The sequence below is a fragment of the Pleurodeles waltl genome, chromosome 12 (assembly GCF_031143425.1).
Source record: "Pleurodeles waltl isolate 20211129_DDA chromosome 12, aPleWal1.hap1.20221129, whole genome shotgun sequence".
Classification (NCBI taxonomy): Eukaryota; Metazoa; Chordata; class Amphibia; order Caudata; family Salamandridae; genus Pleurodeles; species Pleurodeles waltl.
In genome coordinates, this window is record NC_090451.1 from 334331476 (window position 1) to 334353080 (window position 21605).

Below are 21605 nucleotides of genomic sequence, written 5' to 3' on the forward strand. Positions count from 1 at the left end.
GGGCCTCTGCGATGTGTGGAGAGCATGGAACATCAGGACTTTGGCATACACTCATCTCTTCACAGCACACAAAATCCCTGTCCCGCATCAACTGTATCCTGCTCCCAGCCTCTTATCTCCCTTACAGCACATGTTCACAAATACTGCCCAGAGGTATTTCGAACAATGCCCCTGTAACCCTCATATTTGGCTGACAACACACAGGTCTTCGCCCAGTGTGGCCACTCAGTGCCTGGCACGTGCAATCAGTTTAGCTTACATAGGTCTCAGTTCTTCAGATACCGTCAGTTACGTCACACCCTTCACCAATGCTCAGAATCCCTATTAAATGTCCCTGAATATAGCTCCTTGGAAACTCAAATTCTTATGTGGCCTATTGAGAGAAAGGGGGTCTCTCGGATTTAAAATCCTCCATAAATAACTCCCTAGACTTATTCACAGCTCTAAGACCCCGGTGGGAAATAGGTGTGCCCCTTAGACGACTCTGACTGGAGAGACACCGGCATGTTACTTAGGCTGCAGGTCATATCATCGAGGCTCCAACTAATCCTGCTTAATTTTCTACATTTGTTTTATATAACACCAGTGCGGCTCTGGCGTGCCTGCCCACTGGAGACACTGGCATGCTGGCACCGCTCAGAGCCGCAAACTCACTTCTATCACCTGATGTGGGAATGTCCCTGATTGCCCATTACTGGCAAGCAGTCCACACCACGCTCTCTAGAGTAATTGGGAGGCCGATAAACTGTTCCCCCTGGATCGTACTGTTGTGAGTTCTGGACGGAATTAGTTTCGAAGCAGCTTCCCCTCCAGCCCTGGTTCCTTAGAAGCAGGCAATGAACTTGTGCACCATGCTGGAAATTAACATCTATATTTCCCAGCGCTGCCCAAGTAACATGAGAAAATATTGGGGAACTGGATAACATTGTGGGATGCTTTAAAACATATGTACCCTGCAATGTATTGTATTGTGCAACTTCAAAATCGGTATTATAGCAAGACATGTGGCTATGTAAAGCTGTGGTTATGTGATAAAAATATCAATACAATTCAGTTTATTAAAAATAATAATATGAATAACAATAATGTGCTGATTTGTAGCCGTGCCATTCCTATGATTATCCAGGCTTCTTCTTGCTAAGATTCCATCATAGAGTTAGTGGAGCAGAGGAGGAGTACATATCTACATATAGTGTACTAAGAGACATTGTTAAACTGCAGGTAAATCGATTTAGAAGGTAAAAATAGACTTATTTACAGAGTAACTCCTTTTTATGTCAACCTAGAGACAGCTTAGCTGTGTATTAAACTCATATGAAAGCAGAAAAAGAATACAGGATTTTTTATTTTAATTTTATTATTAAGTACTAATTTATGTGTAATTCGTTAATATAACACATCTATGGGCCTGCAACTTTTCGGACTGGCAGTGGTTGATAGTTGTTAAGTCCGTTACCACAGCTTTTCAGCCTGCAACCCTTCGGGCCGGCAGCGTTGTAAGATGAACTGGAAGTAAGTAAACAGAAGGAACTAAACACCTCCCACTCAACCCCCCCTCTTCTCCCCTTCTACATGAACAGCTATGTCATTTAAGGTGAGAAACATTAATACAACAGACTGGTGGCCTAGTGGAAGGTCTGGTGTAATTATGTGGTAGCGCTACTGTTGGGGGTATGTCACACTGAGGTAATAAGTGCATTATCTTCAGGTAGGTGGACACGTCAGCTCGTTAAATTCCGAAGAGAGAATGCGGATAATAGGAGCCCATGTTGTAGCATAATCCTGTTTTTGTGGGCCACTGCGAGGGACAGTTTCTCCATCCCCAATAGAAACCATATGTAGGAAGTTGGCTCTGTATATACTATCTCAAAGTGAGAGGTAGTGTGCACAGAGATAATTCTAATGCTCTATTTTGTGGTAGTGTGGTCGAGCATTAGGCTTATCAGAGGGTAGTGTTAAGCTTTTGTTGTACAAACACAGGCAATAAATGAGGAACACACACCCAAAGACTTAACTCAAGGCCAGTAGTTTTTATATAGAAAAATATATTTTCTTAATTTATTTTAGAACCACAAGATTTAAGAATTGAAGTAAATACATAAAATGCAAGGTACTCCACACAGATAAGTAAGGAACTTAGAATTAGAGCAGTAGCATACACAGTATAGGTAAAAATGGCAATAAGCTATTTTAAAAGTGGACACAGTGCAAAAATCAACAGTTCCTGGGGGAGGTAAGTAAGGTTAAGTTTCTGAGGTAAGTAAAGCACTTACAAGTTCAGTTTCCTGGGCACAGGCAGCCCACAGTTGGGGGTTCAAGGCAACTCCAAAGTCACAGCACCAGCAACACAGGCCCGGTCAGGTGCAGAGATCAAAGTAGGGCCCAAAACACATAGGTGCCTATGGAGAACACAGGTGCTCCGGTTCCAGTCTGCCAACAGGTAAGTACCTGCTTCTTCGGAGGGCAGACCAGGGGGGTTTTGTAGAGCACTGGGGGGTGAGGGGGGAGGGGCATAAACAGGCACACAAAACGCACCATCCACGGCACAGGGGCGGCCGGGTGCAGTGTGCGTAGTAGGCGTCTGGTTTTCTGTAGAAATCAATGGAGGGACCCGGGGGGTCACTCTAGTGGTGCAGGCAGGGCACAGGGGGGGCTTCTTGGGCCAGCCACCGACTAGGCTAGACAGAGGGTTGCCTGTGGGTCACTCCTGCACTGGAGTTAGGTTACTCTCGGACCTGGGGGCTGCGGGTGCAGTGCTTGATCCAGGTGTCAGGTTCTTTATTCTAGGCAGTCGCAGTCAGGGGGATCCTCTGGATCCTATCTGCAGGCGTCGCTATGGGAGTGCAGGGGGGGTCGTCTCAGGTTACTCACAAGGTCACAGTCGCCTGGGAGTCCTCTCTGCAGTGTTGGTTCTCTGGAGCTCGAGCCGGGGGCGTCTGGTGCAGAGGGTGAAGTCTCACGCTTCCGGCAGGAAGAGTGAGTTCTTTAAAAGTTGCTTCAAAGTTGCAAAAATGTTGCTGTAGGTGAACAGTGCCGCTGTTCTCAGAAGTTTCTTGGTCCTTTGGTTCAGGGCAGTCCTCTGAGGCTTCAGAGGTCTCTGGTCCCTGTCGGATGCGTCGCTGTGCAGGTTCTTTGAGTTTGGAGACAGGCCAATAGGACCGGGGCCAAGTCAGTTGTCTCCGTCGTCTCTGCAGGGCTTTCAGGTCAGCAGTCCTTCTTTGTGTAGGTTGCAGAAATCTGATTTCCTGGGTTCAGGGTCGCCCCTAAATACTACATTTAGGGGTGTGTTTAGGTCAGGAGGGCAGTAGCTAATGGCTACTGTCCTGGAGGGTGGCTACACCCTCTTTGTGCCTCCTCCCTGAGGGGAGGGGTGAACATCCCTAATCCTATTGGGGGAATCCTCCAATCTCAAGATGGAGGATTTCTAAACGTAAGGGTCAGCTCAGCTAAGGGCACCTTAGGGGCAGTTCTGACTGGTGAGTGACTCCTCCTTGTTTTTCTCATTATCTCCTCCAGCCTTGCCCCCAAAAGTGGGGGCAGTGGCCGAAGGGGCAGGCATTGCCAATAGCTGGGATGCCCTGGGGTGCTCTAACAAAAGGCTTGAGTCTTTGAAGCTCACCACCAGGTGTTACAGTTCCTACAGGGGGAGGTGAGAAGCACCTCCACCCAGTAAGGGCTTTGTTCCTGGCCACAGAGTGACAAAGGCACTCTCCCCATGTGGCCAGAAACTCGTCTGGTTGTGGCAGGCTGGCAGAAACTGGACAGCCTAGCACCGAGTTGGACTGGTATTCAGGGGGCATCTCTAAGATGCCCTCTGGGTGCATTTTACAATAAATTCCACACTGGCATTAGTGTGCATTTATTGTGCTGAGAAGTTTGATACCAAACTTCACAGATTTCAGTGTAGCCATTATGGAACTGTGGAGTTCGTGTTTGACCATATACTCTTTATGGCTACCCTGCACTTACAATGTCTAAGATTTTGTTTAGACACAGAAGGGGCATAGTGCTCATATACCCTCACCTGTGGTATAGTGCACCCTGCCTTAGGGCTGTAAGGCTTGCTAGAGGGTTGATTTACCTATGCCACAGGCAGTGTGAGGTGGGCATGGCACTCTGAGGGGAGTGCCATGTCGACTTAGTCATTTTCTCCCCACCAGCACACACAAGCTGTGAGACAGTGTGCATGTGCTGAGTGAGGGGGTACCCAGGGTGGCATAAGACATGCTGCAGCCCTTAGAGACCTTCCCTGGCATCAGGGCCCTTGGTACCAGGGGTACCATTTACAAGGGACTTATCTGGGTGCCAGGGCTGTGCCAATTGTGGGAACAAAGGTACAGTTTAGGGAAAGAACACTGGTGCTGGGGCCTGGTTAACAGGGTCCCAGCACACTTTCAATCATAACTGGCATCAGCAAAGGCAAAAAGACAGGGGGTTACCATGCCAAGGAGGCATTTCCTTACACCATAGTTTGTGACACCAGGTTGTGTAGTCTGCTCCTTTACCATTCCCCATAGTGATAGAATTACTTGAGGCACCGCACCAAGTGAAAGAGTCATTTGCCTGATGTAAGGGAACGGAGTGGGAAGGTTAGGGGGTTGGAAAGGCCCATTACAGTGTATGCGAGGAATGGCATTGTTAAATGCTTGATCAGTATTGTCTAAAGTGCGTCCCCAGAGACGCTTTAGCTTTGGACAATGCCACATGAGGTGTAGCAGCGTGGCAGTGTTCCCTAAACCTCTTCAACTCTTCTTGAATCTGATTGACTTCCAAGAGTGGCGTCGATCAGGGGTTGGATATCAACATTGTTGTAAATGGCCCTTTTTGCAGGGTTATACCCAAACTTTCTGTGACTCTGCCTGTTTGTGGATTCCCCGTCTGGGTCAGTTTGACAGTTGGGCTCTTCACACCTCTCCTCTAGGCAGTGACACAAAGGAGGCTGGGGTGTAGCCTGCATATCTTGATTAGCCATCTGTGCTGGAGAGGAGGGGAGGAGTGGTCACTCACACCTGAAAGGACTGTGTCTGCCCTCACACAATGCTGTCTCCGACCCCTTGGTGAGTGTCTGTGGCCTGGCCTGGACACGGAAGGATCTTGCAAACACTTGAGACTTTGCTTTGAAGTTTGGAAACTTCAAAGGCAGAACTGGGTATAAGAAGCAAACCCAAAACCCCAAACCTTTAGAATCTTTCGGGAATCAAGAGGAACCTCTGCCCAGGAGAACAGCTGAAGGAGGAGTACTGTCCCTTTGCTGTGTTGCTTTGCTGGACTTGCCTGCAGTTGCTGCTTCTGCCTGAAAAGAGTGCAAAGGGTGAACTTTGCTGTGTGTCATGCTTGAGAAAATTCTCTAAGGGCTTGGAGTAGAGCTTGTCTCCTATTGGAAGTCTCAGGGACACCAAAGACTTCAGTTTCCTCGACCTGCAGCACTGGGAACTGTGTGTTTTGTGCTATCCAAGAGGAGAAACCACTGTGACGCTGGCAACGATGCCGCTGGCCTGCACTGTGACCTGCCGACACCGCACAGAGTCGAATTGCCCCACTTCGCACTGCGACCCTGGTCTCACCGACGCCGTCATCGGACGACTTCACCAAGCCGCTGCTCACACCGTGACCTGTGGGCCCCGCACTCCGGTGTCTCCTGCTCACACCGCAGCCTGGGCATCCCCGACGACGTCGCTCCTGCTGACACCGGCGCCGCTGCCTGCACCGTGGCCTGTGGACACCGCTCGTGAGGAGCACGAAGCACCGCCCCATCCCGCACCGCAGTCCCGGTCCATCGACGCCAGCACCATCGGTTCCAATGTCGTCACCAGGCATCCTTGCCTGCACCGTGGCCTGTGGACACCGCTCGTGAGGGTCACAAAGCACTGTCCCGCACCACTGGTTTGGGCCTACAGACGACAGCACTTCCGCAACGACGCCACTGCTGCCTGCACTGTGACCTGTGGACACCGCACATTGCACCACCCCGCTTCACACCGCAGCCCTGGTCTCACCGACGCCGCTGGATGCCTTCACCGAGCCGTTGCCTGCACCGTGACCTGTGGGCACCGCACGTCGCATCGTCCCGCTTTGCACCGTAGCCCTGACGCCATCCCCGCCAGCGCACCTGGTTTCATCAGCCCAGAGTTCGATCCCTGAGGTGTGTGACTTCAAGGGCCCAACAACTCCTGCGCCGACTCTGGAAGCAACGCCGCTATCCGGAGCTCACCGCGAGGATCACAACGCCCTGCAAATCCAAGGTACTGTTTGTGGGTCTTCCCGACACCGCAGCTGGCCTGCGACGCCGAGGCCAGCCTGAACTTTTGGTTTTGTTGTTCACGACACCGCGATAGCCCCAGGTGGAGTTATCGACTTCAAGGAACTGTATTGTTAAGTACATCTTGCAGCATTCATATTTTTATTACTGTATGTTGGATTTTCTATCGTATTTGGTCTTGTTTTATATAGATAAATATTGGCTTTTGTAGTGTTTTCACTTATTACTGTGTGTTATGTGCAAATGCTTTACACATTGCTTCTGAGATAAGCCTGACTGCTCGTGCCAAGCTACTAAGGGGGTGAGTAGGGGTTATCTGAGCCGGTATCTCCCTTATCCTGACTAGAGTGAGGATCCCTACTTGGACAGGGTGCATACCGACTGCCAACTAGAGGACCCATTTCTAACAAACATGATATTCATTTATAGGAGGTTTCAACGCTAGATATATATACTGTGAGCCGAGTGATGGGGAATGTGTCACCCCATTCTGCGTCTGTCAGTACTCTGCCTGATCTGCCGTCCAGTCTAGATTAGCCTGGTGTTTGAGCAGGGTGAGCTCGAGCTCCCAGAAGTGTATATCTCAGAGATTAGGCATTTGTCATCTTTCTTGAGGAGCTCTCATTTCTCAAACTGTGTGAGGGGACTCTGAATATGGAGTTGATAAGGGGGCTGGAGCACCCAGTGTCGAAGTTGTAGAAATTGCAGTCTGTCAACTTCTGCTAAATCATAGTCTATTTTGAGTTGGTCAAACAGTATAAGCCAATGTGTGTCAAAGAAACTGCACTCTCCTCCATCCATCCCCTTGCTAGTGTCGGAATTGACCCAGGCACATACCCAGAGGGAAGTCTGGGTTGACACAGATGGGGCCCATAGGGAATGGAAAGAGGTCAGTCCCTTTTTTAATTGCCACCACATCCCAGACTTGAAACACTTAGCTAGTGACGGGGAAGAGTAAAGTCCCTTTGACCAATGTTTACATGGGAGCCAGGGCACCTTCCATATGTGGGCCCCGGCCACTGCGTGATCCATAAAGCACCAGTGTTTCTCAAAGTGGGTGGCTCCACTCCACCAGGAAGCATAGTTGAGCAATTTAGAAAGTATCTTTCTAGACAAGGGACTGCCAAGCACCCCCTCTCGTACCAGGCAAAACATCAGGTGCTTGAATAATCGTGGAGGCCTCATGTAGGAAGCTGGCTCTGTATATACTATATCAAAATGAGATATAGTGTGCACAGAGGCTTAACAGAGGCGAAAGTAGATAATACTAATGCTCTCTTTTGTAGTAGTGTGATCGAGCAGTTAGGCTTATCAGAGGGTAGTGCAAAGCATTTGTTGTAGACACACACGCACACACAAGCACACACACACACACTAGAAGAAGCACACACTCAATGACTTAACTCCAGACCAATGGTTTTAATATAGTAAAAATATAGGTTATTTCTAGAACCACAAGATTCAAGTTGGAGGTTCGTACTTCAACAGATTCGTATTTCACATATCTATCAATAGAACTTTGTTTGAAATTGATAAGCTATACAGTTTTTGAAATCTTGTCAATTATCTGTTTTAAAACTTGACAGTGCAATTTTCAAAAACAGTTCCGGGGGGAAGAAAATGTAATGATTTAAAGGTAAGTACTTAACTTACAGTTCCAGTCTCCAGGGGTTAGGACTTCCACAGGTTCGGGTTAAAGTTAACCACAAACACACACCGCAAGCAACACAGGGCCAGCCGGGTGCAGAGGTCAAAGTTGAGGCAAATTTAACATGGGCTCCTATGGAGACCATGGGCACTCTGAATCAGGCCTGCCTGCAGGTAAGTACCCGCGACTTCGGGGGGGCCGACCTGGGGGGGTGCACAGGTAGGCACCAAACACACACCCTCAGCGGCACTGGGGCGTCCGGGTGCAGGGTACAAACAAGGTATTGGGTTTCCAATGCTGGTCTATGAGGGGACCTCTGGGTCACTCAGATGCTGCAGGCGAGGTCCAGAGGGTTGACTTGGGCAAACCACAGGCTGGACAGGGAGGAGGGTTGCCTGCTAAATGTAACTGCACCGGAGGTTAGGTTCTCCAAGGCCTGGGGGCTGCGGGTGCAGTGGGCTTTTAGGTATCGGATATCTTTGTCTAGAGCTTTTGCAGTCTGGGGGGTCCTCTGGATTCCCTCTGCAGGCGTTGTCATGGAGGGGTGGAGGTGTCAACCCAGGGTAGGCACTTGCTCACAATCGCCTGAGGACTCTTTAGCTGGTTGGGCCACCTGGTCACCGGCTAAAGGCATTGTGTGGAAGGTGGTCAGAACTCGCAGATCCGGGGAGGCTCTGGAGTCCCTTGGTGTAGTTCCTTCGTGTACAGGGCTGCTGTCCTCTGGAGTTCTTGGTTCTTTGTGATGCAGGACAGTCCTCTGGAGCTTGGCAGAGGTCGCTGGTCCCACTGGATGCAGGAGACAGGCCGGTAGGGCTGTGTCAGTTTGCGTCTTCCTTCTACTCTGCTGGGGAGTTCAGCTTGGCAGTCTTTCTTTCTTGTCAAGTCACCAGGAATCTGGTGAGCTGGGTTCAGGGAGGCCCTTAAATCCTGGATTTAGGGGTGTTACAGAGGCCAATGGCTACTGTCCCTGAGGGTGGCTACACCCTTTTTTTGTCCACTCCCACTGGGGAGGGGGAACACAAATCTAACCCAATTGTTCCCTGTCCTCCAAATCAAGATGGAGGATTCTGCAGAGAGGGGGGTCACCTCAGCTCTGGACTCCTTAGGGGTGGTCCTAGCTGTGGTGGACACTCTTCCCTGTTTTCCATAATTTTTCTGCTGTACTTGCTGCCAAAGGTGGGGCTTTGTCTGGGGGGGGTGGGGGCAACTCCACTAGCTGGGGTGCCGTGGGGGCACTGTAACAAGAGGCTTGTGCCTTTGAGGCTCGCTGCCAGGTATTACAGTACCTGCAGGGAGGGAGGTGTGAAGCCCCTCCACCCAGGACAGGCTTTGTTTCTGACCACAGAGAGCACAAAGGCTCTCAACCCATGTGGTTGGAAACTTGTCTGAAAGTAGCAGGCGGTCACAGACCAGTCAATCCTGCACTAGCAGTTTGTCTAACATACAGGGGGCATCTCTAGGATGCCCTCTGGATGCATCTCTCAATACATCCTACACTGGCATCAGTGTGGGTTTATTGTGTTGAGAAGTTTGATATCAAACTTCCCAGTATTCAGTGAAGCCATTATGGAGCTGTAGAGTTCGTAATGACAAACTCCCAGGCCATGTACTCAATATGGCTACTCTGCACTTACAATGTCTAAGAATGGATTTAGACACAGTAGGGGCATATTGCTCATGCAGCTTTGACCTCACCTGTGGTATAGTGCACCCTGCCTTAGGGCTGTAAGGCCTGCTAGAGGGGTGACTTACCTAGGCCACAGGCAGTGATTTGTGGGCCTGGCACTCTGAGAGGGGTGCCATGTCGACTTTGCCTTTTTCTCCCCACCAACACACACAAGCTGCAAAGGCAGTAGTGTGCATGTGCTTGGTTAGGGGTCCCCCATTGTGGCATAATACATGCTGCAGCCCTTGGTGACCCATGACCACAGGGCCCTTGGTACCAGGGGGACCTTTTGCAAGGGGCTTAACTATGTGCCATAGGAGTGCCAATTGTGGAAACAAAGGTACACATTTTGGGAAAGAACTCTGGTGCTGGGTTCTAGTTAGCAGGATCACAGAACACTTTCAGAGTGGCATCAATATCAGGCAAAAGGTGGGGGGGGTGGTAACCATGCCAACAGTGGCACTTTCCTCCACCTCCCATCTCAAACCAATCTAAAAATCGCTTTCTGAATAGCCTGTGAGGAAATATTGTGATTTCAAGGGGATTCTGGGCAAAGTAAAACTGGTGAGAACCAAGCAAGTCCTGCACCCTTTGACTCTCCTGGTACTAGTATGTTTATCCACCACTCACACTGGTTGGTTTTAGCACCTCCAGAAATTATGATTTCAAAGCCTGAATACTTATCAAAGTATCTGAATATTTAATCCAAGCCTTCTGAAGATGAGCCATAAAATCACTTCACGGCACCAACCGCTTTATGGTCCATTCATACGGCATTCATGCAGAACACACAACACTTTCATACTGTTGGCCACGATCCAACCAATCACTGCACTCTCATCAACTTACCTCTGCCAGACACGGGCCCATCACATTACTACGCCACAGGATGGAATAAGTTTGACTACGTTTTACCACCTGTCAAGTAACCATCTCCTTTTCCTGATCATTACCGAAGGTATGTGTAAGGAACCTCAACTAATGGCTCCCATGACAGCCATATGAGGCTCAGGAAGACATGTTTTTCATGCGCCTTTAGCGCACTCACTGTGCTAAATCCAACTCCTTCCAATTTGTGGATGCAAGTTGTGTGTTTCCAAGTATGTATTGTGAGGCCTATGCCTCGAACTGAGCAAGCATATCTACCTTTGAAACTAATGCAGATATGCTGGGGAATTTTCCTAAAGTTCCCTATAGAGAACGTCTTAAACTATGAAGAAGTGTAGTGTTTGGCACACAGGGTAGTCCGTGAGAACATAGCATTGTCGCAGCCACCGGTATGTGTAGTGCTGTGACTGTAAAGCACTTATCATACAGCAAGTTGAACATTAACATGGCAAGCAGGTCAAACACTGACCTATACGTGTCATTGTCCTTCAGTGCCAGCGTGGCGCCGACGGGTTTGAATCCATAGGTGTAGATGATGTGCATCTGTACTATCTGCCTTATACCTGTGTATTATTTCTGGGACAGCACACCTACCATAAGCTTTTCTTGCCCGGTCATGTATCTGTCCTCATCAGAGTCCTGACTAATCCTGTATTATTGCCAAGTGAACCTATACTATGCCTTCCATCATCATCATCTACTTGAAGCTCAAGAAAACATGTCTTTCATGCGCCATCAGCGCACTTACTGTGCTAAATCCAACTCCTAGTTTTTGGATGCAAGTTGGGGGTGTCCGAGTATGCCGTGAGCGAGCATACCTACCGTTAAAACGAAGGCAGACATGATGATGAATACTACCGAAGGTCTCAACAGTTAAGTCAAACAAATATCCTATGGGACTCATTCACCAACACTTCTAGTTTTGCTTTGAAGGTGACGCTACAAGTTGAGTTTGCACACTTTAAAACAAGTAGAAATGTTGGTAATTATGTCCCACTGGACATTTATTTGACTTATTACACTTACTCTGGTTCTCATTGGCAATAGTGGTGGTCCTTGGGTAGCATACATAAGTTCCGTAACAAGCACTTTAAAATTCAGTCATGCCTTTAACTTTTTGCCACACAGGGTACTTTGTGACAAAGTGGCATGTGTTCTGTCCACTAGTATGAGCAATGTGGGGACTATAATGTATGTGAATCGAACAGAAGACCTACTTTCCTGCTTCGAGCACACTTTACATCGACAACATGGTTGATCCTTTTTGGGTGTTTTAGGAATGCAATCACCAAAGTGTCACTCCTGAAGCCTTGCCACATCCTCCAGAACATATGAAGTGGAGACTGCTGCCTCTGTAGCAGCAGTGTGAGGCTTTCAATTACAGACAACTGGAAGTCAAGGAAAGACATGAGTCTATCTGTGGTTGTCTGGCAATAAACAGCATACGCATTGTATGTTGCCATCTGGATCAGGTGGGTAAACAGTTTCTTGTACCAAGTACAAGTTTTATACTACACACATTGTGTGGTTGAAGAACCCGGTTGCTCTTGTCCACTCCGCCCATGTATTTATTGTAATCAAATATACAGGTGGGCTTGTGGACTTCGGCCATCTGACCCCAAACCGTGGTGTGGGAAGTGCTCTCATGATGAATTGTAGAGAGAACATACCACACCTATCCGAGAACTTGACTATGGGATTTATGGAGCTTCTTGCAAACAAGCTCCTGCAGGAATCCTTTGTGGTTACAACAAACTGTACCACAGGGCACAGTGCCAGCTTTGTAAGCTCACTAAGCAGCTCTACTCTTGTATAGAAATTATCCACATAAAGGTTATAGCCTTTGTGAAGGAGTGGCTGGTCAAGCTCCCATAAATCTTCCCTATGACCCCTAACGTAGGAGGCAACCTACAGGTTTTAGCGTGGAGTCCTTCCTTGTATACACTCTCAAGCTGTACACATAGCCAGAAGAGCTATCACACAGCATGTACAGCTTGCTGTCATAGCGAGCGCTGTCTGAACAGCAGCCGACCTTTGTAAAGGATCAAGGGCTCATCGACTGCTATATTCTTTCCAGGAGTATAGATCTCTGGAAACCTGGCAGACAAATGTTCGACAAGAGGCTGAATTTTTAACAACCTGTCATGGTCTGGGTAGTCCCAGGGCAATGCAGCAGAATTCTCATTGAAATGCAGCATGCGCTGCACTAGCAAAAAGCTATCTCTGCTCATGTACGGTACGAAGATGAGGGATACCCAAACCATGCAAGCCGTCTAGTAGGACTGCAAGGTGGGTTTCTGCACTTAACTCATTTTAAGCATAAGGCCCAAAAATATCTTCAACTCCGCCAGTGAAGTGGGAGCCCACTGGTGTGCCCTAGAACAGGGCCCAACAATCAGCAGGTACTCTAAGGGCAATGGAAAAAGCAAAAAAGACACATTATTACTTTACCTTGCCACATCATCACAGCCTTTAGTGCTAGTGGCTCCAGGTGCAACAGTCATGTTTCAAAGCAATCCTTGTGCCTAGTGTCGTTTTGGACTTTTTCTCCCCAACGGAATGGGAAGACTATGCTTACCTTGTCCTCGGATCCTCCAGGGGAGGAACTGACAGACATCACAGATGGGTGGGAGGGGGCGCGGGGGGCATGTGGAAGCTTTCCTGGAGGATTATTTAAAGCCCTCCCTGGTGTCGGTCAGTGGTTGTGGCCTGCACCAGGGAGGGTGTGCATGTGTCCGCCATTTAAAGTTTGTACACCAGCATCCATCTTTTCATGCCTTGTAATTGAGGCAAAAATAAGTGCATCTGATAGAGACATCTAGTTGCAAATTCCTTACCTTAGAATTTCCCTAGGTGTTAGTCTGGATACAGAGATTTTTCTCGAGCAGTGCACCTGGTTGCCTTTAGGTGGCATTGATCGGCTCCGTGTCCATCGTTGGTGCCTGATAGGACATTGCAGGTCCTATATAGCCGCCACCACCCTGGCGCGCTGATGTCAGTTCATTTTATTTTCCTCGCCAGGCAGTGCTGGTCCAAAGAAAGAGCTACCCTTCAGTCACATTTTGACTGGTCTTTTTGGACTTTTTGTTGAAGAATTTTGAGTGTCTACACTCCTGGTGCATAGAGGATGTCTTCACGAAAGACTGGGTAAAAAAACCCTGCGGATCCTGCCATCAGGCGATGTCCATGACTGATCCGCTCTTCGTGTGCCTTTGGTGTCTGGAGCGCGACTGTGACCCGAAGTCGTGCTCAGTGTGTTAGGCCAGAAATCTGAAAGCTTTGAGGGAGCGGTCCCTAAAGCTCCTGGTGGTCTGATGCTCGACTCTGCATGAGTCCCAATCTCATAAAGAAGGTGGTTCTGGGATTGATTTGCACAGTCCCCCTTGTCGTTGTCCCACTCCCAAGTCCTCAAGATGATCAGGTAAGTCGAGGCCCCACAAGACGTCAAAGAAGAACAAACATTCTTTGACTTCACCCTGTCCATTGGCCGACAAGATGAGGGAAAGGGAGCGTCGTCACTCTAGGCGTCTATCTGCAGAGCCTACGTCTGGGTCGTTCTGCTCCTCCCTGAGTTTCCAGGAGCCTGACCGACCCCTGCCCTACTCAGGCACCTTTGGGTCCAGTGTGGTCGGAAGGGGCCCCCTCTGGTTCGGCGCTGGGGGCTTCAGCCGAGGCTCTGGAGTTGGGGCACCCATTTATCCCTTCATGGATTCGAACCGGCATCAGTCGTACCACCTCAAACTTCCCCGACTCTGGTTCCAATGCTACCAGTCCCGCCGGTACCCCCTGCTGGCGTCGACCCTGTAGGAAGCTGGCTCTGTATATACTATACCAAAATAAGGTATAGTGTGCACAGAGTCCAGTGGATCCCCAGAGGCTTTACAGAGGTTAAAGTAGATATTAGTAATGCTCTTTTGTGGTAGTGTGGTTCAAGCAGTTAGGCTTATTAGAGGATAGTGCTAAGCATTGGTTGTACACACACAGTTAAGAAATGAGGCACACACGCAATGACTAACTGCAGGCCAATGTTTTTTATGTAGCTAAAATATACATTGTTACTTTATTTCTAGAACCAAAAGGATCTTTGTTGCAGGTAGATACAGTTTTAAGAACATATCACTTTCAAGTATTAAATGCACTTTGGAATTCACAGATAACAGTTTACAGGTAAGTAATACTTTTCGGTTTCAAAAGTGGACACACTCCAATTCTTCATAGAAAGCAATGTAATCCTAGGGGAGGAAAAGTAACAATACAATTTGCAGAAACGTACTTGATTTACTATTTCGGTCTTCAGGGTTTAAGGTGTCCACAGGGCAAAGTTTAGGAAGACACCAAGGGTGCACACCAGCAACACGGGCCAGTTGGATGCAGAAGCCAAAGTTGATGTTGGGCGCCCAATGGAATCCTATGGAAATAGGAGGTGCTCAGAACGAAACTGCTGGCAGATAAGTACCTGCAACTTCAGGACACAGACCTGGGGGGTTTAGAGGGTTTAGATCAGCACCTTGGGGGGAGGGGAGAGGGCCACAGGTCAGCACCAAACACACACTCAGTGGCACCGGGAGTGCAGGGTGCAAACACAGCGTTGGGCACCCAATGCTTTTCAGTGAGGGATCCCCGTGGGTCACAAAGATGCTACAGGTGTCATCCAGGGAGTCAATGGAAGAAAACCAACTGCTGGACAGGTAAGTAGAGAGCCCACTGGATGTTGATGGACCGTCATTTGGGTTCCCCAAGGCCAAGAGGCTGCTGGTGCAGGGGTACCTTTGGGCACTGGGAAATCTTCACCAGAGCAGGTTGCATTTGGGTAGGGGGGGGGGTGGCCTGGATTTAGGCTGCAGGTGTCCTTGTGTTGGTCAGGATGGGTCAACCCAGGGTGGACTCGAGGTCAGAATCACCTGGGTCCTACTCAGTACTGGTGGGCCACCTGGACAAGGCCATGGGCATCTGGTTCATATTGGGCAGGACTCGCAGATCCAGGTGGTTCTGGAGTCCTTTTGGAGGTTTCTTTGGGGACAGGGCCGTTGTCCTGAGGAGATCTTGGTCCTTGGGTAGGCAGGTAGTCCTCTGGGGGTTTGTAGAGGTTGCTGGTCCTGCAGGACAAGTCGTCTTCCTGTAGCAGGAGTCTTGAAGCTGCTGACTGGCCGGTAGGGCTGTGGACATGTCAGTTGTTGTCTGGAGTCCTCTCTGCTCTCTGTGTTGCTCTTCAGTCCTTCTTCTTCTTCTTGTTAGGTCACCAGGAACCTGAAGAGCAAGGTTCACTGGTACCCCTAAATACTAGATTTAGTGGTGTTACCAGTGGTCAGAGGGCTTGTAGCCAATGTCTACTGTCTTTGAAGGTTGCTACAACCTTCCTGTGCCCGCTCCCTTTGGGGCGGGCACATTCCTATCCCTATTTGACCTTCTCCTCCAAAACAAGATGAGGGATTCTGCAAGGAGGGGTTCACCTAAGCTCTGGGCACCCTAGAGGTGGTCCTAGCTGGGTTGGGTACACCTCTTGGTGTTTACTAATTTTCCTGCTGGACCTGCTGCCAAAAGTAGGACTTGGTCCAAGGGAATCAGCATCTTCTACTGACTGGACTGCCCTTGGGCAGTGCAACATGAGGCAGGAGCCTTTGAGGCTCACCTCCAAGTGTTGCAGTTCCGGCAGGGGAAGATGTGAAGCACCTCCACCCAGAGCAGACTTTGTTCCTGACCCCAGAGAGCACAAAGGCTCTCACCCCATGCTGTCAGAAACTTGTCTGTTAGTGGCAGGCTGGCACGGACTGGTCAGCCCTACATTAATGGGTTGGGTGAAATACAGGTGGCATCTTTAAGATGCCCTCTGTGTGCATCTTTCAATAAATCCATCACTGACATCAGTGTGTGTTTATTGAACTGAAAGAGGTTTGATAATCAAAGTCCCAGTCTTTAGTCAAGCCATCATGGAGCTGTGGATTTCGTAACGACTCCCTGCCCATGTACTCAATATGGCCTCAGTGCACTTAAAATGTCTTAAGAATTGGCTTAGACACTGTAGGGGCATATTGCTCATGCAACTATGCCCCACACCTGTGGTATAGTGCACCCTTCCTCGGGGCTCTAAGGCCTGCTAGAGGGCTGACGTATCCTATGCCACAGTGTAAGGAAATGCCTCCTTGGCATGGTTGCCCCCTGACTTTTTGCCTTTGCTGATGCTATGTTTACAATTGAAAGTGTGCTGAGGCCTGCTAACCAGGCCCCAGCACCAGTGTTCTTTCCCTAACCTGTACTTTTGTATCCACAATTGGCAGACCCTGGCATCCAGATAAGTCCCTTGTAACTGGTACTTCTAGTACCAAGGGCCCTGATGCCAAGGAAGGTCTCTAAGGGCTGCAGCATGTCTTATGCCACCCTGGAGACCTCTCACTCAGCACAGACACACTGCTTGCCAGCTTGTGTGTGCTAGTGAGAACAAAACGAGTAAGTCGACATGGCACTCCCCTCAGGGTGCCATGCCAGCCTCTCACTGCCTATGCAAGTATAGGTCAGTCACCCCTCTAGCAGGCCTTACAGCCCTAAGGCAGGGTGCACTATACCATAGGTGAGGGTACCAGTGCATGAGCATGGTATCCCTACAGTGTCTAAACAAAACCTTAGACATTGTAAGTGCAGGGTAGCCATAAGAGTATATGGTCTGGGAGTTTGTCAAACACGAACTCCACAGCACCATAATGGCTACACTGAAAACTGGGAAGTTTGGTATCAAACTTCTCAGCACAATAAATGCACACTGATGCCAGTGTACATTTTATTGTAAAATACACCACAGAGGGCACCTTAGAGGTGCCCCCTGAAACTTAACCGACTGTCTGTGTAGGCTGACTAGTTCCAGCAGCCTGCCACACTAGAGACATGTTGCTGGCCCCATGGGGAGAGTGCCCTTGTCACTCTGAGGCCAGTAACAAAGCCTGCACTGGGTGGAGATACTAACACCTCCCCCAGGCAGGAGCTGTGACACCTGGCGGTGAGCCTCAAAGGCTCACCCCTTTGTCACAGCCCAGCAGGGCACTCCAGCTTAGTGGAGTTGCCCGCCCCCTCCGGCCACGGCCCCCACTTTTGGCGGCAAGGCTGGAGGGAACAAAGAAAGCAACAAGGAGGAGTCACTGGCCAGTCAGGACAGCCCCTAAGGTGTCCTGAGCTGAGGTGACTCTAACTTTTAGAAATCCTCCATCTTGCAGATGGAGGATTCCCCCAATAGGGTTAGGATTGTGACCCCCTCCCCTTGGGAGGAGGCACAAAGAGGGTGTACCCACCCTCAGGGCTAGTAGCCATTGGCTACTAACCCCCCAGACCTAAACACGCCCTTAAATTTAGTATTTAAGGGCTACCCTGAACCCTAGAAAATTAGATTCCTGCAACAACAAGAAGGACTGCCTAGCTGAAAACCCCTGCAGAGGAAGACCAGAAGACAACAACTGCCTTGGCTCCAGAAACTCACCGGCCTGTCTCCTGCCTTCCAAAGAACTCTGCTCCAGCGACGCCTTCCACAGGGACCAGCGACCTCTGAATCCTCTGAGGACTGCCCTGCTTCGACGACGACAAGAAACTCCCGAGGACAGCGGACCTGCTCCAAAAAGACTGCAACTTTATCCAAAGAAGCAGCTTTAAAGAACCCTGCAATCTCCCCGCAAGAAGCGTGAGACTTGCAACACTGCACCCGGCGACCCCGACTCGGCTGGTGGAGAACCAACACCTCAGGGAGGACCCCCGGACTACTCTACGACTGTGAGTACCAAAACCTGTCCCCCCTGAGCCCCCACAGCGCCGCCTGCAGAGGGAATCCCGAGGCTTCCCCTGACCGCGACTCTCTGAAACCTAAGTCCCGACGCCTGGAAAAGACCCTGCACCCGCAGCCCCCAGGACCTGAAGGACCGGACTTTCACTGCAGAAGTGACCCCCAGGAGTCCCTCTCCCTTGCCCAAGTGGAGGTTCCCCCGAGGAAGTCCCCCCTTGCCTGCCTGCAGCGCTGAAGAGATCCCTTGATCTCTCATTGACTAACATTGCGAACCCGACGCTTGTTCTAACACTGCACCCGGCCGCCCCCGCGCCGCTGAGGGTGAAATTTCTGTGTGGGCTTGTGTCCCCCCCCGGTGCCCTACAAAACCCCCCCTGGTCTGCCCTCCGAAGACGCGGGTACTTACCTGCAAGCAGACCGGAACCGGGGCACCCCCTTCTCTCCATTATAGCCTATGCGTTTTGGGCACCACTTTGAACTCTGCACCTGACCGGCCCTGAGCTGCTGGGGTGGTGACTTTGGGGTTGCTCTGAACCCCCAACGGTGGGCTACCTTGGACCAAGAACTGAACCCTGTAAGTGTCTTACTTACCTGGTAAAACTAACAAATACTTACCTCCCCCAGGAACTGTGAAAATTGCACTGTGTCCACTTTTAAAATAGCTATTCGTGAATAACTTGAAAAGTATACATGCAATTGAAATGATTCAAAGTTCCTAATGTACTTACCTGCAATACCTTTCAAACAAGATATTACATGTTAAATTTGAACCTGTGGTTCTTAAAATAAACTAAGAAAAGATATTTTTCTATACAAAACCTATTGGCTGGATTTGTCTCTGAGTGTGTGTACCTCATTTATTGTCTATGTGTATGTACAACAAATGCTTAACACTACTCCTTGGATAAGCCTACTGCTCGACCACACTACCACAAAATAGAGCATTAGTATTATCTCTTTTTACCACTATTTTACCTCTAAGGGGAACCCTTGGACTCTGTGCATGCTATTCCTTACTTTGAAATAGCACATACAGAGCCAACTTCCTACACACAGGCAGTAGTTTATTGGACATGGCACCCAGAGAAGGATGCCATGTCGACTTTACCTTTTTCTCCCCACCAGCGCACAAAAGCTGCAGTGGCAGTGTGCATATGTTTCTTTAGGGTTCATTTAGGGTGGCATAATACATGCTGCAGCCCTTAGGGACCCTCCTTGGCCACAGGGCCCTTGGTACCACTGGTACCTTTTACAAGGGACTTAGCTGTGTGGCCAGGTGTGACAATTGTGGAAGCAATGGTACAGTTTAGCAAAAGAACATATGTGCTTGGGTCCTGTTAACCAGGATCCCAGCACACACTCAGTCAAGTTGGCATCAGATATTAGACAAAAAGTGATGGGTAACCATGCCAAAAGGGGTACTTTCCGACACAAACCCCTACCAAATGAGAGGAAGAGATTAACCTTTCCCAAGAGAGTCTTCATTGTCTAAGTGGAAGAACCTGGAAACTCCATCTGCATTGGCAGTCCCAGGTCTGGTGTTCCAGTGTAAACCTTCGTGGAGCACTTAGACTCAAACGTGAGCCGCAATTATTGCCTGTCTGTTTTTCCCATCACAAGGTTCATAGTGCAAGCCACCAGACTCGTTGGCACCAATATAGGGTTAATGCCCGTGGAGTGATGTGCCTTCCTGGGTCTGTCGCTCCCGGTTCAGCGAGGCCACTGCATCCTTCTATGGGTGTTTGTTGGTACAACCATCAACCTGAAACCTCATGTGAGGGGAGCTTGACGCACTCACAATTGTCGCTGTTTTGCTGAGGCTATGTCAGTATGTGTCATGTCTGGACAGGTGTTGGGCAGTCTCCAAACTGAGTGTTAAGTCAAGCCTGCAAGCTATACAGGTAGACCCAAGCTATCTTTATCCTCACTGCATCCAAGAACTATATGGTCCGCTCTCCTGTTTGTGGACCCCTTTCAGCACATGCACCATCACAAATAGGGCCCCCCAGGGAACCAGACACCTCTTGTGCTTAGCAGGTAGGACCTCCTCATTGTCCTTCCATTCCGACAGAGCAGATGTCTAATACACCTGGGACATGTAATCTGGTCTATAGCTGATTTCCCCCCCCCCCCCCTCCCCCCTAAAAAAAAGTTATTATACCAGGCAGGACTGTTACCAGGCAGGTTAACAGTAAATAGGACAGAAATTCTCCTGAACACACAGTCTCGGATCCCTATGTCTGTAGTTCAGGAGCAGTATGGTGCCTCTAACGAGCTTGCCGTTACAGCAATGGTTCCAAAAGAAGATGCAATTCTCTTGTGCCGTTGCTCCCACATATTCATAAAGGATGCTAGTGGCAGGCGTCAGCACTGTCACTTGTAGCATTAGTCACTTGTGCTCACCGGTCTCAAGGATGGTTGCTGGCATGCATGCGGGGGCAGTGTTGTAGTTATTAGCCCTCAAGCCCCGCTCTCTGAGCGGTGCATCAATCATGTAGCGCAGCAGGCCTGGTCTGCGGCCTCTCCAGCGGCGTGGCCTGCGTCCATAGGCAGAATCGCTCACCACCAGGCTGTACCACACTGTGCTGTGGCTGCCTCGATTTGCTTTCAGCAGAGCCCAATGCCATTTCTAAGCTCCAATAGCTAGGCATGCAGCTCGGAAACTATTCATTTCAAGAGGACATTGTTGAAAGAAGTGATCCATTTCTGAAGAAGGCAACTACCTAGAGGCCTAGGCCTCAAGGACGCCTATATTCATATCTCTAGTTTTTCCGGTAATAGAAAGGAGCTTCACGTCATGGTTGGTGAAGAGTATTATTGATTCACAATTTTCCCTTTTGATTAACATTTTCTGCAAGAGTGTTCACCAAATACCATGCCTTGTAAGCTTCTGACTTCTACAGTGAAGAAGTGCACATATACCTTTATCTGGACAATTGGCTGCTGAAGGAGAAGATAGCTTGGCAGTACCTATCCCACACATAAACAGTAATATCTCTTCGCCAGTTATGGCTCACCATCCTTGGCAAAAAACAACTGCATCCTCTGCAGACTCAAAATTATCTGGGATCATCATTGAATACCCACTTGAGTCAAGCTTTTTAGAGACTCTTTCCAATTTTCCAGATTACGCAATCTCTGACAGTGAGAATGGTGAAGACATTGTTGGTCATAATGACTTCTTGCATGTAGTTATTCCCCATTGCAAATCTGCAGATGATTCTGTTGCAGGAGAGTTTAATGATACAGTGGGTGCGGGTGTCTAAAGATATGTAAGATCCAGGTTGGTTCTCGTCTCGGAACAACTACAAACTGCTTTGATGCAGTACACACAGTCTCACAATAGAGGGGTATTTTCTAAAGCCCTAGCCGCAGATAACAGCTG

At 49.2% G+C, this 21605-nt stretch overlaps 1 protein-coding gene across 1 annotated transcript in view; it reads left to right on the plus strand.

Annotated features, from left to right (window-relative positions):
- The window catches only part of GARRE1 (granule associated Rac and RHOG effector 1), a 506156-nt gene that overhangs the window by 167465 nt on the left and 317086 nt on the right, over window positions 1–21605 (plus strand). The window lies entirely within an intron of this gene.